This window comes from Puma concolor, chromosome A2, assembly GCF_028749965.1.
Source record: "Puma concolor isolate L17-30 chromosome A2, mPumCon1.1.hap2, whole genome shotgun sequence".
Classification (NCBI taxonomy): Eukaryota; Metazoa; Chordata; class Mammalia; order Carnivora; family Felidae; genus Puma; species Puma concolor.
The window spans coordinates 60848462-60867269 of NC_141668.1; the positions used below are offsets into that span (position 1 = coordinate 60848462).

Consider the following 18808-nt stretch of genomic DNA (forward strand, 5'->3'; position numbering starts at 1 on the left):
CTGATGCGGGGCTCGAACTCACGGACCGCGAGATCGTGACCTGGCTGAAGTCGGACGCTTAACCGACTGCGCCACCCAGGCGCCCCTGACCTCATTTTCTTAATGGTTACATAGGTATGTCTTTAAGCCCTATCTCAAAGGGTCAGTGAGAACTTTGGATGAAATATGAAATTTTCAGGTTCAGTGCTTGGTATTAGAAGTGTTTGTCAGCTGTTACAGATATCCTCCAAACTCACAGGATGAAACAGTTGTTTACTCTTGTTTGTGGATTGCCTGGGAGTTGGTTGATCCAGGTTGGGCTTGACTGGCTTGTTGTATGTGGTTCCTTGCTTGAGGGCTATGCTCAGGTTTGCTCTCTGTGTGTTTCTTGAGCCCACACTGAAGGGCCAGCAGCTATCTTGGACAACTTCTTACCGTAATGGCAGAAATTAGAAGACAAGTGGAAAACTCTGATTCTTCATAAGTGATATGCATGCGCCTACCACATTGACACATTCGCTCTCATTCCATTGGACAAATCAAGCCATGTGACCAATCCCAACATCACTTTAGTGAGCAGGTACACTTCACATTTGTGATGGTGGCAAGAAAATGCATATATCATTCTACTACAGGGTAATGAAAAAATTATGACCAGTACTCAAATCATCAGTAGTAAACAAATAGTAGATGTTTCTGTTTTGCCTTTAAAAAATATTAACTTTTTTTTCCTTCTTACCATGTACTTTCGGACATGAACAAAGCAGGTATTGAACCTGTAACATTATTGAGGTATTAACAGCTTTACAAACCTGACTGGTCATATATCATTTTCTCTGCTGACACAAGTGCTTTTTCTCATGCTCTGGCTTAATTTCATCCTGTAGATCACAGCTTAAATATCAACTCCCCATGAAGCCTTCCTGTCTGTTTTTCTCCTTCTTTCTAATTCCCGTTTTAATTTCCTTTGTAGTACTTAGTTGGATCTGTAATTATTTGGTTTATTTATGTTTATCCCCTGCAAATATGCAGTCCATGAAGGCAGGGATTTCATCTTCATTGTGTTTGCCTCAGAGATGTTAGCTGATTTTGATAACTGACCATTAGGACCACTTTTCACTTCCTGTGCCTTAAATTCTTCCCTGTACATTTTAAATTCACCAATAAAGACTGAGCCTCCCAACCCGTAGGTCCCCATGCTTGACCCCAGGACAGCAGAACCCTTGACCTGTGCATGTGTGTTCTCTACCTGGGAGCTCATTGTGTATCCCTTGTTATGCTGTGTCATTTCCAAGTTTTGTAAGCGATAAATCTTTATTTTGTTTTTCAAGTTTCCTGATGGTTGTTGTTGAAGGGTATCTGGGAATCACAGTAAGAACAACCAGGGTTAGTTCATTCAAAACATTGTTTTGGAGACAGGAGATGCCTGTTGGGAGGCTGACTGGGGCCCACGTGAGTGCCCCTGGACATTTGCAGCTGATAGCATTCCTATCAGTAGGCTGAGACTGGTACAAAACCGTAAGAATAAAATAAATGGAAGAAAAGCTAGAACACGTTTATGTTTTTAGGTGAAATCAGCTATCTTTACTGTATCTCATTTTGGTATGACAGTTTACTACAAGCATTTATTAAACAACACATTAGAACACTGATCTGATGGGTTTTGAGTCGGCATTTTTATAGGTACTGAATTTAGCAACACCTAAACAAAATCTTTATATCTTGATGCAGAGTATTCAAGGAAGTTGTTTGGATTCTGGAAGGTAATAACCTAAGTAAATGTAGCTCCAGCAGCAGGTTGCTCATACTGTTATAAAGTAAATTTCCAATATATAAAGTGGGCTTATTCTATGCATTTTATACTTCTTACAGGGCTGAGAGTGACACTAAAGTTCCCAAACTGGTGATTTGAAAATTGAGTACTGCCTGCAAAGGTGTGGGTCTCTCCTGCATTTTATTTTAATTATATATATTTTTAGCATTAAAAGCAAAACAAAACAAAAACAAACCTTACCTTTGTCAACAGCATAAGATTCAGCAGTGCTGGGTTCTCCATGTAGTCTTTTGTGCTAAATTGTCAAACAAATGACATCTTCATACACTGTATACTCTTCAGGACTCATTTATAATTATTCTTTTCAATTGCCTTTTAAATCAGATAATGAGGTACAAGATATTTATACTGCCTTTTGTGTTAACTTATGTATGTAGTTACTTTTATTGGCTGTGTCTATTTATGTAGATTCAGGTTGCTGTCTAATGTTACTTCACTTTAGCTTCAAGGCCTCCCTTTGGTGTTTCTAGTAGCGCATGCTGCCTGGCAAAGTATTCTATCACTCTTTGCTTACTTGAGAATGTCATCTTTCATTTCTGAAGGATTGTTTTGCTGGATATAAAATTCTTAGTTCATGGTCTTTTTCCTATCAGTGCTTAGAATATGTTCTCCCACTGCCTTCAGGAGTTCATCAGATATGGTTTCCTTTGGTTCATTAAATATATTTAAAATAACTTGTCTTTATCTAGTAAGTCCAAAGTCTAGTCTTCCTCAGGACAGTTGTATGATTTTCTTGACATATGCTCTTGTTTCTTGGCATATCTGCCAATTTTTGTTGAAAACTAACTTTTTTGGTAATAGAGCAACTTTGGAAATAAGAACCCACACCTCTGTGGTTTGCTGTTGAAAACATTTGTTTCTACTTTCTAAAATTTTTTTAAAATGTTTGTTTATTTTTGAGAGAGAGACAGAGACAGAGCATGAACAGAGGAGAGGCAGAGAGAGAGAAGTCACAGAATCCAAAACAGGCCCTAGGCTCTGAACCGTCAGCACAGAGCCCAACGCGGGGCTTGAACTCATGAACCATGAGATCATGACCCGAGTCGAAGTCAGATGCTTAACCAACTGAGCCACCCAGTTGCCCCCACTTGTTGGTACTTTTGATTTGTTAAATGACTTACCTGAATTCTATAGTATGTGTATTCTTGTCTATTATGTCCTATGTAGCCATTGAGGTCTCTATTAGGATAGTTTAGTGGTCAGTTAATGGTAAGAGATTTCCTTAAGTATCTGGAACAAACCATGTTCCCAGTTTTGCCTGTTGTCTCTGTGTGTAGAGACACACTTGGCTATGCTCAGGAAAGCAGTTTAAAACTCTGGCTTCCTTCTCACTTCCTGTTTGTGAAGCACAAGATTAGTCAGAAGTAAGAGCATGGGACCTTGTCAGGTCTTTCCTGGACATGTGGACAGCTCTATGTATGTTCATGGTCTTTACTGGATACCCAGGAATAGCATTTGGGCTTTTCAAAGCCTTGTTTGGACATCTTACTCTTCAGCTTTTCCTTTTAATGGTTTAGCTTAGCTTATTGTTTCCCTAACATGTACATTTGTGCCTGCCTCTGCTTTTTAATTACCATAAAGTAGATATGATTTACCTGATTTGAGAGGGTGGGATTGTGAGTATATTCTGCAGAAAGAGAGTGAGTGAAAAAGCTGAACTCAGAAATGTTAAATCATAATTTTCTAAACTGGGTATCATGGAATATTCTTGAAGATAGTAAGTTTTGGGAAAAGGCCTCATGGTAAAATATATTTGGGAAATTCTAGGCATAATATTCCTCATTTGAATATTTAAAGTGGATATTAGTAACCAAGGCCTGATGCAAAGTTGCTAAACTTTAAGCTAGCATTTCCCAAACTTATTTGCATGAGGAGCATATTCTGTGGATCATAGCTAGTAATATCGTGAGAAACAAGTACATTTTTGCAGAAGAAACCAGTGGACCTCTAGATAATTTTATCGATTTACTTTAACTTTTTATTTCAGCTAGTTACAGACAAGATACGCAGAGGTGAGTAGTGGGGACAAGTAACGACGAAGGCAATCTTGCATACTTAGCTGGAGAATAGAAATGTACTTAAGTTTTACTAAGCTGTATCATTAGCCATATCTTTTATATATAATGAGGAATAAAGTTGACAAAATTAAATGTTTATTTGTGCTATAGAACTTTAAGAATGCAGTCAATTTGTTCTTAATGCTTTGCACAGTTCTACACATACAGCAGCTGTTGTGTGTGTGTAACGGATTAATGCATTTTATAAACTTTCATAGAGCTTATCACTGGGAAGAAAGAAAGCTATAGGAAACTTAAATAGAGTTTTGAGCTCCTGTGTTTGGTTATGCAACCATTTCTAGGTTGGTAAATTCAGGAAAAGGTATTGAACTCTTTTGAACACTTGAGAAATAAACACGTAGGTATATGGTTACTTTATAACAAATCAAGAACAGATGGGAAAAGGACAGTCTTTCCAATAAATTGTGTTGGTGAAGCTAGACAGCCATGTGTTTATGGAGGAAACTGGACCAGTATCTTACACCATACACAAAAAATAACTTAAAAATGGAATAAATACTTGAACATAAGAACTGAAACCATAAAACTTCAACCATACATAGGTGGTAGGCTCCTTGACATTGATCGGGGCAATGATGGTTTTTTTGGTTTTGTTTTGTTTTTTTTTTGCATCTGACACCAAAAATAAGGACAACAGATAAGTGAGACTACATCAAACTGAAATCTGTATCTACATTCTGAAGGAAAGAAATCAAAATACAAGTTACCGAATGGGAGGACATACTTAAAAATCTTCTTTCTGATAAGGGGTTTATGTCAAAAATATACAAAGAACTCCTACAAGTCAATAGAGAAATAGCTAAAAAACAGGCACATAATCTGAATACATTTTTTCAAGAACACCTGCAGCTGACCAACAGGTACATAAAAACCTGCTCACCTTCACCAGTCAGGGAAATGCATATCAGAACCACAATGAGATCTCCTCTCAACACCTGTCAGAAGGCAGAGTATAAAAAAGCCAAGAAATAACAAGTGTTGGTGAGAATGTGGAATAGAGGGAACCATCCTGCAGTGTTGATGGAGTCTAACTTGGTGCGGCCATCCTGGAAAATCGTGTGGAGGTTTCTCAAAGAACTGCCATGATTCAGCACTTCCACTTCTGGATATCTATTAAAAGAAAAGGAAAACTCTCAAAAAGATATCTGTGCACCTACATTCATTGCAGCATTATTTGCAATAGCCAACATAGGGAAACAACCAAAGTGCCAATAGATGGTGAATAAAGAAAATATCTCTTATGTGGAGTCTTAACAACAAAACTCAAGTTCATGGGTACAGAGAAGAGATTAGTGGTTGCCAGAGGTAGGAAGTGAGGGGTGGGAGGGAGAAATGAGTAAAGGGGGTCAAAAGGTAAAAAGAAAAAAAATTAAAAAACCCCAGTCAACCAAAATAGACATCACCAAATCCATGTACAAGAAGTCCTTAATTTGATTCCATATATCTTTCTAATGTTTTGTTAGCTGATTTCCTAAGCCATGGTAAATTACAATTTTTTAAAAAAAATTACTGCAGAAAAACTGTTGTCAGATAATCCAAAGGGTAAAAATTTTGCATTTCAAAGGCATATGATTTATACTAAATTTTAGTAAGAATATGTTTGATGTTTTTGAAATACACTTTGAAAATAGATTACTTCTTGAAGGTGTTTAGTATTCAAAATTTCTTGCCCCTTTTTTTCAAATTCATAGTAACATAAGGAAGGAAGTAATCTGTAAAAGACTAAAATCATGATCTTACAAGTGTCTAATCACTTCCAGTGCTAAATTCATTATAGCCTGGACCTTGAATAAACCTGACTTGTCTCTTAGATATTAATTGCTGATTAAAATGGTGTGTGTGTATAGATGTATCTATAGATCTATACAGATCTATATATATATCTATATCTAGATATATATAGGTACCCATATATCTAGATATAGATATATCTATACACACTAGTGTGTGTATATACACACATACACACACACTAAATTTTTTACGGTTTTTGGACAAATGATCATTTTCTATTCTGCCAAGTCCACCATATATTACCAATGTATTTTAAAAAGAGTAAGTATTGGGCACCTGGGTGGTTCAGTTGGTTAAGCATCTGTCTTTGTCTCAGATGCTTGAACCCTGCTTGTGAACTTGAGCCCTGCTTCAGGTGAACTCTGCTTCTTTCTCTCTCCCTCTGACTCTTGTGGGATGCTCTTTCTCTCTCTGCCCCTGGCTTGTGCCCCCCCCCCCCAAAAAAAAAGTAGGTACCATTCCTTTGGATGTTGGTTGAATAGTAGATGTATTGTACACATTTATTTACAGTTAAAAATGGACTCTTTTGAACCTCAGATTATATATATTTATATAAAATATAAATACAAAAAATACAAAAATACATAAAAAAATATAAAAACCTGTGTTTTAAAGTTGAACCTTAAGTGATTTTGTGAATGATAATGTTTCTGGCTAGAATTCTAGTTTTTTGAAGTTTGCCATAGTGGGGTTATAGTGTGTCTTAATTATTTTAATGATTGAAGTGCAGGTATTTTATACAAGCTGTCTAGAAAGCTAGTAGGAAAGGATCCACTTGGCCTTCTGTGGCCTGCAGTGTGTACTGTGTTATTGGAGGGTTGGCAGGCTATCATGTTAAAAAGGACCCCAGATTACTGTTTTCTCCTTCAAAACACAGTAGTGAGGATTTCATCAACAAAATTGTAGGTGGAGAGTTACACATGTGTGATTCTTATAAAGAAATCAAGAATTTTTTAATTTGTTTCCAAATTATTATGACATAATCTAGGTGCAGTACTCTATAGTACTTCTAACAGGATTTGAAACAAGATTGGTGGTATTTTGAATGTAGTCTATTTAGATTTTTCTGCATTTGATCAGAGTATTTGCACAATGAAATGTCCAGGATATATAAACTTTCAGTTAGAAATTAAGGCAGGATTCTAGAATCGTTCAGGAGACTCAGTAAAGAAAAAAAACCAAAAAACAAAAAACCAAAACACCCAAACAACAAAAAACAAAACAAAACAAAACCCTCAAGGTATCCTGGACAAATTGGCAGACATTTTCTCCCACTAAGCGTGCAGTGAGTGTGGTTAAAATTACTGTCCTAAGGTACAACATGTATGTAGTTTTTGAAAATAGATGAGAGAAGTTGTATCCTTAGTTGATAAATTATACGTAGATAAGGGTATACACACATTGATATAAATATACTGACATAAAAATTTCAAGACGAATACACCGTTTACCTTAGGAAGTGTTTGAATGAAATGAATGTATGAAAGAAAGAGTATTTTACCCTGTGGAGAGCAATGCTGGTCTCCAGAAGCTATTTCCTTTGAGTTACTTTTTTTTTTTTTTTTTTTTTGTCTGCACAACATGTGCTCTGAGCCACAGTGTTCAAGGTTACTTGACACCTATGTTAGCCACCTTCCCTTATTTTTCTCCAAGGCGTGATCCTTTTGAAGATAGCCAATTTCATGTGGAGTGAATTGGAGCCCTCCCTTGGTAGGGTCCCTTCCCTAAGACAAGAAAACACACACACACACACACACACACACACACACACACACACACACACACACACACACAGAAACTTCAAAGTAACCAGGCTATTCGTGTATGTGACAACATCCCTCACGATTTGTAACATGAGATCACTTAATCAGACTGCATGTTTGTGTGTGTTACCATATATGGGAGACAAAGAACTAGGAAATATATTAAAAACTCTGCCATATGGCGTTCGGGGCTCAGTTTAGGGCTCAGCCCGACTGAGCCGTGCTGGCACGAATAAAATTGCTTCCAAAACCTCGATGTCACAACTCTGTGTGAGAATCTTGCTACATCCCCACTATTGGAAATGAGAAAGGAAGACTATTTCTCTCAGGGAGGTGATTTAAAGGGTGCATAGACATATTTCTACTTTTTGAGGAAAAAAGGGACAAAGTTAAAAACATGAAAATGAATTGGAATGCCCTACTCCTGGCACTTACTTTGACTTTATTTCAACCTAGAAAGACAAAAAGATTCTAACTCTTATTTTTCTCTTGCATTGTGACAAGGCAATCAGAAATGGCACTGGCTGGGGGAAATATAGGGGCTTTTTCATGATTTGGTAGTTTTCAGGCACTAGACAAAATTAGTCCCCAGTTGGTCCAACTTAAAGTTTCATCAGGAAGAAAGTTTTATATCTTTTTGCTGTGCATTTGCATGATCAAGTAAGATAGTTTCTAGTTTTCAGGGAAATCACTCAAATCTTTCACAAGCACACTTTATGGAAAAAGATCACACAACATAAAGTCCTCAAGATTGGGGTAAGAACTCTTCTGGTATGTTTTGAATTTGTTTCTCTCTCTCTCCTAACCTCAAAACATAACACATAAAACAGTTAATATGTAATGAATGAAATGTATAAAAATATATAAATGACATATATTAAGATTGGTAAGTTTATTCTGAGAATATTTTTTCATCTTTTCTGTGATCCTAATGCCTAAAAATTAAGATAATTTTAGCTCATACAGGACTTGATTGGTCTTAAATCTTCCCATGTGAGAATTCCGTAGAGAAATAGTACCTCTGTGATGAGTGATGAGTAGGGCAGATGATTTTTCTTGATTCCATGACATCTACATTTTAAGAGAGATTTCTTTCTTTAGTATCTACATGTATTTCCTCCTCTTGATATTTTCACAATGAAAACGAATTAGTTGTTTTTTTGTTTTTTTACTTTTTTGTATTTAATTTAGGCCTGTGTCTGTTAGATGTCTGTTTAATATGAAAATCCTTTTGGGGGAGAGAGTGTGTTTTTGCTCACATTGAATATCAGAGAATAACTGTCAACACTCGGGAAATAATGATTATTAATCAAGGAGGGAATGCATTTCCTTCAGAAGACTGAGACCTGGCAGTGGGTAGGAGTCCTCTGTTTTGTTCTCAGTATTCTCTCAGCTTTTTTTTTTCCCTTTAGTTTTTCTTAGTTAAAATATATTCCACATCTTTTTTATGAAAGACTACTCTTAGACCATGTTTTTTTTTTTTTTTTTTTTAGCATAAAGACTAAATTTCGAACAGTTTTTGGACAGATGATCATTTTCCATTATGTTTCCTATGCACCATATATTACCAACATAGTGTTCTAAAAAGAGTAAGTACCATTCCTTTTGGTGTTGGTTGTATAGTAGATGTATTGTACACACATATTTATAGTTAAAAATGAAATCCTTGAATCTGAGACTATATAAGGCACTCTAAACCACTTAGCGTGGTAGAAGATTCTAGAAGTTCATGCTGAAGTTAAGCTGATATGGCGGATTTCACATGTATTGTGAAAGAGTTGCCAGAGTTCACTCTTGGAGGGTTTCAGTGTGATATTTGAAATATTGTTGTGGGAAAGATTTTTGGATCGTGACCATATTTACAAACAGCAGTGATGTTGTTACAATTATACAGTCACCAGTTTTGTAGGAGAATTTTGAGGTGAATTGCCTCTATTAACAATTCTTCTTGTTCCTTTAACTTTCCAGTGTTCAGGGTATCTCCTTGACTATCTCTTGGTTTTGCAAAGAAAGGAGACTTAGGTTTTCCAAGACAGACTCTAAGTTTCTGGAAAAATGGAATTGGTAACTGGCAAGTTGTTGACACATTTGTTAGAACTAGGGTTTTTGTTGCTTTATGATTAATCCATTTTTTTCTATTCCTCTGCTTAATTTATGATTTCTGTTTCCTGTAACTTGAGTTTTACTTGCCATATCTCTTCTGGTGTAAGAACAATGTGTGCCATTGTAGGTTTGGCTTCCTTTCACAGCTTGCAGATTGTTTTGTTATGTCGTAGTTCAAATTTCTTGCAGATGGAATGTGATTTACTCCCCTTTATTTATTCATCCAGACCATAAGCCACAGATCATCTGGTAGATTGGCTACTCTGTTGATAGGTCCTGATGCAATAGACCAAATACCAGAATGAGGTTGGAGAGGGAAGAAATGACAGGAAATAAAACATGGTTGATGCCTCTTTACCATGGACTTTAGATTAGGCATTTTCCTTAAAAAAAAAAAAAAAAAAAAAAGGCGGGGGGGGGGTAGGCAGGGTAAGCATCTAATACATGTACTATAAACTTAAAACAGTTTCAAGTAGAGGCACCTGTGTAGCTCAGGTGGTTGAATGTCCATCTCTGGGTTTCAGCTGGGGTCATGATCTCAAGGTCATGGGATAGAGCCCTGCATCAGGCTCTGTGCTAAGTGTGGAGCCTGCTTAAGATACTCTCTTTCTCCACACGGTCACTCTAAGTTAGTACCTGCGCCTGGAATGGGGCCACAACCTTAGCTGCGTCGGCCACCCACCACCGCCTCTGGACCATGGACCCCTGCAAAGTGAACGAGCTTCAGGCCTTCATGAAAATGTGTAAGCAGGATCTGAGTGTTCTGCACACCAAGGAAATGCGCTTCCTGCGGGAGTGGATAGAGAGCATGGAGGGTAAAATACCACCTGTTACTCATAAAACTAAATCAGAAGACAATATCAAGGGAGAAAAAACAGATAGTAAGAAGGCGGAGGAAAACATAAAGACAGATGAACCATCAAGTGAGGAAAGTGATCTAGAAATTGACAATGAAGGTGTGATTGAACCAGATACTGATTCCCATCAAGAAATGGGAGATGAAAATGTAGAGATAACTGAGGAAATGATGGATCAGGCAAATGATAAAAAAGTGGCTGCCATTGATGCCCTAAATGATGGTGAACTACGGGATGCCATTGACTTGTTCATGGATGCCATCAAACTGAATCCTCTCTTGGCCATTCTCTATGCCAAGAGAGCCAGTGTCTTCATCAAATTACAGAAGCCAAATGCTGCCATCTGAGACTGTGACAGAACTATTGAAATAAATCCTGATTCAGCTCAGCCTTACAAGGGGCGAGGGAAAGCACACTGACTTCTGGGCCATTGGGAAGAAGCAGTGCATGATATTGCCCTTGCTTGTAAACTGGATTATGATGAAGATGCTCCTGCAATGTTGGAAGAAGTTCAACCAAGGGCCCAGAAAATTGCTGAACGTTGGAGAAAGTGTGAGCAAAAACGTGAAGAGCGAGAGATCAAAGAAAGAATAGAAAGGGTTAAGAAGGCTCGGAAGAACATGAGAGAGCCCAGAGGGAGGAAAAAGGCAGACAAATCTGGAGCTCAGTATGACTGTTTCCCAGGTGGCTTTCCTGGGGGAATGCCTGGTAATTTTCCTGGAGGCATGCCTGAAATGGGGGTGGGGGAGGGAGGAATGCCTGGAATGGCAGGAATGCCTGGGCTGAATGAAATTCTTAGTGACCCAGAGGTTCTTGCAGCCATGCAGGATCCAGAAGTTATGGTGGCCTTCCAGGATGTGGCCCAGAACCCAGCAAATACGTCAAAATATCAGAGTAGCCCAAAGGTTATGAATCTCATCGTAAATTGTCAGCCAAATTTGGAGGTCAACATAATGCCTTTCTGACAAACAAAGCCCTTGCTGAAGGAAAAGCAACTTCGATCACCTATTGGTTGTCACAGTAATACAAACCAGTGTATCTCTGACGTTCTCATGGAGAAAGCTGGGGTGCTGTGAAGATAATCCCTACCCCTCTGCCCCACATGCAACTGAAACATTTTACAGTGATTTACCATTAGGGTTTTCATTCAGATGATGTTTTCCTACTAGGAATTACAAACTTTAAACACTTTTTAATCCTTAAAAATATTTAAGAACATATTAAAAGGGTGTGTTAATTCCTACATTTTTCTTTATTAATCATTGCGGTTTTTTTCTTCCTTTGGATTAATTGGGCAAGGAAGATACATCAGTATGGAAGATTTATTGCTCAGTTTGAGTGAAATAAAAGCTTATTAGCAAGAGGCAAATATAACATTTAAATAGATGAAGTTTGAGATGGGTATATGGTTACTGAGACATTTTGACTTGTCTTTTTAAATGCTTTATTTTTTAAACATGATTTATTTCAATAAAACCATTGGGGCCACCAGTATTGGAGTAGGACCTGGATAGGGGCCGTAAGTTCTTGGCAGGGCAGCAGCAACCTTTCTCCTTTAATATAGCATGCATACTTGTGCAGATGCATTTAAATCTTACCCTGTGGTGAAGGGATGATTTTTATAATGCTGCAGTAGAGTTGGATTACTTAGCTGTGTTCTTGTGTGATACCGAAAATAAACGTTTCGTATTATTTCCACACACACGCACAAAAGATACTCTTTCTCTGTCTCTCTTTTCCCTCCCTCCCTCCCCCCCCCCCCCCCAGCTGCTGCCCGGCTCCCCTGCTCCTGTGCTCTTTTTCTCCCTAAAATTAAGAATGAAATAAAAATCTTAAAACAATTTCAAGTATACAGTATTTCACTTGATGATGTCCTCAGAAAAATTCAGGCAAAAACTGAAAATCTTCTATTGTTGTAGGTATTTTCACTACTAAGATAAAAATGAGTATGACATTAAAATTGTTGTTTGACAACTCAGTTATTGTATCATGGACAGTTTACTCAAGGAAAATGAGGTTAGAGATTGTGTATTAGTGTACTTTGAGGCTTTGTTACTAGTGGTACAAATTTTATTTGCTCCATCTATGCTAGAGACAAGGGCTAGTGTAGTATATGAAATGCAAGGGTCTCAGTACATCAAAGCCTGGTGGCCAAAGTTAGGTGTAATGGTCTGGAGCAGTTGTTGTTTGCCAGGGGCATACTCTGCTCATCCAGGATGGAGTTCATACAACATACAGAGGACGTGCAGAAAGTGACCTATCTATTGGGCTGTGTTCTCACTCACTTGCTTTATACTTTTTGATTAAAAAACAAAACAAAACACAAAAACAAAAAAAACCCCTCCTTGTAGCTAATGGGATTTATTAAGTTCTTCAGAATAGCTTGTTACCTATTACAGAAGAAATACTGAAATCCAGGTGTTCCTAGATAACTTTCCAGTGTATCCAGATCATCTTGCTATAATGGATCCTCACCAGTCTGTAACTGCACTATGAAGTTCATCCTGTCCAGGGACCACAGTTTTAGCTCTCTGTGGATGAGGGACAGGTGTGCAGGTCTTAATTCTTTCTCTACGCGGCAAGGCTTTTGTGTACGTGTGTGTTAATATGCATGTTTGATAAAATATATTCCTTAGCATGTATTACATATATTTTGATAGACTGTTTTAAAAGAAAATAGGTATTTAATCTTGTCTTTATCATCCAGCTTAAGAAATAAAACATTGCTGGTATTTTACTTGATGTCTTCAGTATTCTCCTTTTTGTTTTCATCCTTGTCCTGCGTTCCCTTTGCTCCTATTTTAATTTTGTGCTAATAATTTTCTTGTCTACCTCTACAGTCTTAACAAATAACTAGAGTTTTCTAAAATTACTTGGTTATGAATATATGTATGAAGAGAGTCTTACCGGTAATATTGCTCCATGACTTTTGGTAGACATTATTGAGACTCCTTCTGCATATATTTGTAGTTTATTACTTAGAGTTGCTTGCTGTATTATAGAATAGTCATTAAAGTCTTCCTAGTTGTCGGTAAATTTCAGAAAACTTTTCCAACAACTTAGTTTGCCATAGCTATATCCATGGTGTGTAATAAACCATCCAAGAACATGGTAGTTCAACATTAATTTATGCTCATGTGCCTGTGGGTTAGCTGAGATTCTGATATGGATTTGGCTAGATCTGTTTTGGGGTAGCTCTGCTCACACTGCAGGTGTATATACGCTGGACAGTTTTCCATGCTTTGCCTTTCTTTGATCAGCAGTTTATTCCAGGTATGTTCTTTTATGGAAGTGACACAGGTATAAGAGTGTGGTAAGCTGCAAGGTTTTTTAAAGGTTAGATTTACAACCTTTGCAACTGCGACACTGTCACTTCTCCTATTGGATAGTACAAATCACGTGGCCAAATGTGTAGTGAATTCATTTTCCCCATTCTCAGGCTTAGCCATCATGGATCTGTTTTCTGCCTGTATAGTTTTTCACCTTGTAGCAGTCTTATAAATGGAATCCTAGAGGTGTAGTCTTCTGTGTGTGGCTTATTAGTTTAAGACATAATGATTTTGAAATTCATTCACATTGTTGAACAGATCATTTTTTTGTTCCATCTCTGTGGCCTACTGTTGAGGCAGATTTCATTCCTACTCTTAGTTATGACTTGTTTCATGATCGAAGGATGCAGATTAGAAAGAACAGAGTTCATGAAAAATGCCACAGGTAGTTTCCTAGATCATGTGTCAGTTGAGAGTTAGTGCTGAGGAAACTAAATTGCAAAGTGTGACTGTAAAGGGGTGAAACTATCATGGGAGATAAGAGCGAACTAGAGAGAAGACTAAAGATAATAAATTACAAGGAGTGTATTTTTTTTTTTTTTTAATGTTTATTCTTGAGAGAGAGGCAGAGTGCGAGTGGGGAAGGAACAGAGAGAGAGGGAGACCCAGAATCCGGAGCAGGGTCCAGGTTCTGAGCTGTCCGTGCAGAGCCTGATGTGGGGCTCAAACTTGTAAACTGTGAGATCATCACCTGAGCTTGTTGGACGCTTAATAGACCGAGACACCCAGGCGCCCCAACGAATGTGTTTTAGAAGGAGGGTACTGGGCAAGTTGTGTAGAAGATGGGTTAATATTAAAACTATACTTCTGGGGTCGCCTGGGTGGCTCAGTCGGTTGAGCGGCCGACTTCGGCTCAGGTCACGATCTCACACTCCGTGAGTTTGAGCCCCGCGTCGGGCTCTGTGCTGACAGCTCAGAGCCTGGAGCCTGTTTCAGATTCTGTGTCTCCCTCTCTCTGACCCTCCCCCATTCATGCTCTGTCTCTCTCTGTCTCAAAAATAAATAAACGTTAAAAAAAATTAAAAATAAATAAATAAATAAATAAATAAATAAATAAATAAATGAATAAATAAATAAAGCTATACTTCTGGTCAATGAAGGACTTCAGATAATGTCTAATTAATTTAGGTTTAAGGCAGATAGTTAAAGTTTGAATTGCCCTGAACTTGGGTTAAATTTTGTAGAACTTACATAATGTGTCAATTAAAAAAAAATAATAACTAATCTTGTGAAAGGATTGGTGCTTCTCTTATTTCCCTCAGCCTGTGAACATACCTCCAATATACCCGTGATCTCCTTGTGTTAAATTTGCCTATATGATTTTCCCCAGCCTTACTCATCCTTCTGAGTGCCTGTAATTTTTATTTTTTTATTTTTTAATGTTTATTTATATTTTAAAGAGACAGAACATGAATGAGGGAGGGGCAGAGAGAGAGGGAGACACAATCTGAAGTAGGCTCCATGCTCTGAGCTGTCAGCACAGAGCCTCATGCAGGGATCGAACCCACAAACCGCGAGATCGTGACCTGAGCTGAAGTTGGATGCTTAACCAACGGAGCTACCCAGGTTCCCCATGAGTATCTATAGTTTTTAATGGTTGGTAAATTATCCTTAAATATTTGCTTAGTAAATACATATGTTCCTCAACTTTCCTGATAATTCTTTTATGTGTTTTCCCCATGAATGTTTGGTATTTATTTACAATTTCCTAAGAGTAATTTTACTAGGTGTCCTACAGGTGACTTAAATCTAAATGATGCCTTGAGCTTAATCAATAGACCTACTCACTTTTCTACATCTTTCAGCCTAGATAATAATGTCACCAGTCCTGTAGCTACTGAAATAACTTGTGACTTTTGATCCTCCTTTCTCAATATTTCCTGGACTTATTTCAGATACTTATCATCTCTTGACATTCTGGCAACAGCCTTTTAATAGATCTCTGTAAATAAACTTGAAGCTGCCTTGTCTCTGGGGTTGGATGGTGATAAAGGGTTTCCATTTCCCCTTAGTTTATATTAGGGCTAGATAATGCATATGTAATATGTCCATTCAGTATATTTCTCGGCAATATTTTACTCTTAATTTTATTGTTAACCTTTGATCAGTTTACTTTTCCAATGATGGCCCAGGAGAGAGTGGAGTAAGATATTCCAGTGAAAGTCTTACTTTTTAATAGTGCTTGACAATATTTGATTGTGAAAGTCAATAGAAGGACTAAAAACACAGTTTTAGAATTACTGGTAAATTCATTTTCCCATGATGACTTTTCTCCCCAATTACCTGGAGACCCAAAAGGACCCTACATTTTCTAGGTAATGGTGAACTGATACACATGGATGGTGTTTTTCTCTAGGTTCATAACAAATTTTGGTTGGGTAAGGTTGGCAAAAATGTGATAAACTGACAATTTTGTTTTCTGTTGATAGGCACTTGAAAACCTTTTCTGGGGGCGCCTGGGTGGCGCAGTCGGTTAAGCGTCCGACTTCAGCCAGGTCACGATCTCGCGGTCCGTGAGTTCGAGCCCCGCATCAGGCTCTGGGCTGATGGCTCAGAGCCTGGAGCCTGTTTCCGATTCTGTGTCTCCCTCTCTCTCTGCTCCTCCCCCGTTCATGCTCTGTCTCTCTCTGTCCCAAAAATAAATAAACGTTGAAAAAAAAAATTTTTTTAAAAAAAAAGAAAACCTTTTCTGAGTACAACTTTATGTAAACACATTAAAAAAACTTGTATACAAAGAAATCCTGTCCTTAGCCAGGTCATTTGTGCTTTGTTTCCTGAAGCATGAGAGATGCTTCTGAATTTTCAGCCTCCTATGGACTTAGTCTGAAATTGTTTATTCATAAAATGATCTGATAAATTTTAAGAACCAAGCTTCTTGGATAACTGTCTCCCGTGCAATTCTAGAATATGTTGCATAATTCAGACAATGTAAATGTATGCAAACTGCTTAAAGTTTGATTTTCAGATGATAAATTGAATGCAGGTGTTCATTGTTTACCTAATTGTAAGATAGTCTATTTTGTTTCTACTTGAAACATTCTGAGCATGGATCTGTAACTACAGAGTGAGAAACCTGTGCATGCATGCCTTTGATTTAGTTTTTCTCTAATGTATATATTGTTCTTTGTTGGGCAAACTTCCCAGGCTGCCTTGCAGAAATAATACTGTGAATGATGTTAAAGCTGAAAGGATAAATAGGTAACTGGATTATCTGTAGCCGTGGACCGTGACACAATTACCATAAAACAATGGATCCTAACTTCGATGTGTGTTATAAAAGTTCAAACTGGTAAAATCCTTTCCCAGAAAAATAACCACATCATACACAAAACGTGTGAGTGGAAGAAGACAACTTGTCCATGTTGAAAAACCTCAGAAGACTCCAAGAATGATTACTTCAGGAATATAAAAGTGGTGAAGTGCCTGTGTGTGAACGTCTTGACAGTAGATGTAAACAAATAGCTAAGTGTTAGCTGTTGAATGAGTCATTAAGTATATAGAAAACTATACACTTGGAAGATAGGTTTTAATTCCAGGGAAGACAAAGGCTTGTGCAAGAAAGGAATTATAATAAATGACTTAGCTCGGAGGAATGTTTACGTAGTCAGTGATGTAAACACTCAATACTGATTTAACCAAAAATTATGACATTGAAGGAGTGGGGAATTGGTAAGTATTAGTGTATATCATGGTGAGGTTAGAAGGAAAGGGACAGAATTCTTCAGTAGATAGACAGTTCAGAAGATAAAGAGGTAGTATCACAGTATGTTCAGAGATCACAATGTGATAAGTTAGTTGACCCCAGATTTTCAGTCCTCTTACACTGTTCTACTTCTGCACTCCTGCCATGGCCTCTTGGTGAGGGAAGGGTTTTCCCTGGTTATCGATTGTGGATTGGACCTCCTAACTTGCTTTGGGATTTTAGTAGATGTGATAGAGATGGAGGCTTAAGTGTGCTTGTACTGTTGGGCTTGCCCTCTTGTGGTTCTAGTATTGCTGCTAGGAAGGCATATACTGGTTGGTTGTAGCCCCTCTGGTTTGTCTTGCAGAGTGTGACCAATGGGTCCTAGCTGCTGCAGCCAACTCAAAGCCCTGTAGCTTGCCGCACAACCATGTAAGCCATCACACAGCTCTGCAAGTGAAAAATAAGCTTATTACTACTGAGCCTGTGTATTTGTTTTCCAGCAATAGTTGACTGCTAAACATGGAAGTGAATAATAGAAGAGATAGTTGAATGAAGGAAAAATAATTGTGTATGGGGAAGACAAATTAGAGTGAAGGGGGTTAGGTAAAATTTTTTGTGACAAATCTTGTAGGGATATTTGGTTCTTCAAAGTATGTACACTTAAAACTGATAAAACACATGAATAGAAAATTAAGGGAATAAAACAACATGATTGATTTGTAGTTGGAGTTCATAATGGAGATTTAGTGGATAGCCAATAGATCAAGGCAGTAATAAAGCTCGAATGCCTTCAACTATAGTCTTCTGATTTTTTAAGTGTTGTTTAATATAGTGTTGGATGCCTCATTGAGCTAAAATGGCAAGATTAATGTAAGGAGAGAGTAAGAGAAATGATGGATTGGAAGTTTTAGTCAGAGACTTGAGTTGTGGAAATTAAAAATGTCTTACGAGGAACAGATAGAGGTAAAATCAAGTTTGAAGGTGATTGCCAAAGTGGAAAGGTTGAGGGATGGGCAGAATGGGTGAAGGGGTAGTGGGAGGCAGAGCCTTCCAGTTATGGAATGTATGTCACCAGGATGAAAGAGCATAGGGAAGATAGTCAAAGATATTATAATAGTACCATATGGTGACAAATAGTAACTACACTTAGGATGAGCACAGCATAACTTATGGACATGTGGAGTCACTGTTGGGTACCTGAAAATAATGTAACTTAGTGTGACAGCTATACTTGAATTAAAACAAAACAAAACAAAACCTCAAAAAACAACTGAAATTATGAAAGGATCCAGAAGGAAAAAGAAAAAAAAAAATCACGTTTCTAGAGTTGGAATGGTGGCAAGAGTGGACAGCAGACCCCAGTCTAGTTACTATCACCCACCCTCC

At 37.7% G+C, this 18808-nt stretch overlaps 1 protein-coding gene and 1 pseudogene across 3 annotated transcripts in view; both read left to right on the forward strand.

Annotated features, from left to right (window-relative positions):
- The window catches only part of CRPPA (CDP-L-ribitol pyrophosphorylase A), a 325844-nt gene that overhangs the window by 76273 nt on the left and 230763 nt on the right, over positions 1–18808 (forward strand). The window lies entirely within an intron of this gene.
- On the forward strand, positions 10019–12746 carry LOC112866794 (hsc70-interacting protein pseudogene; annotated as a pseudogene).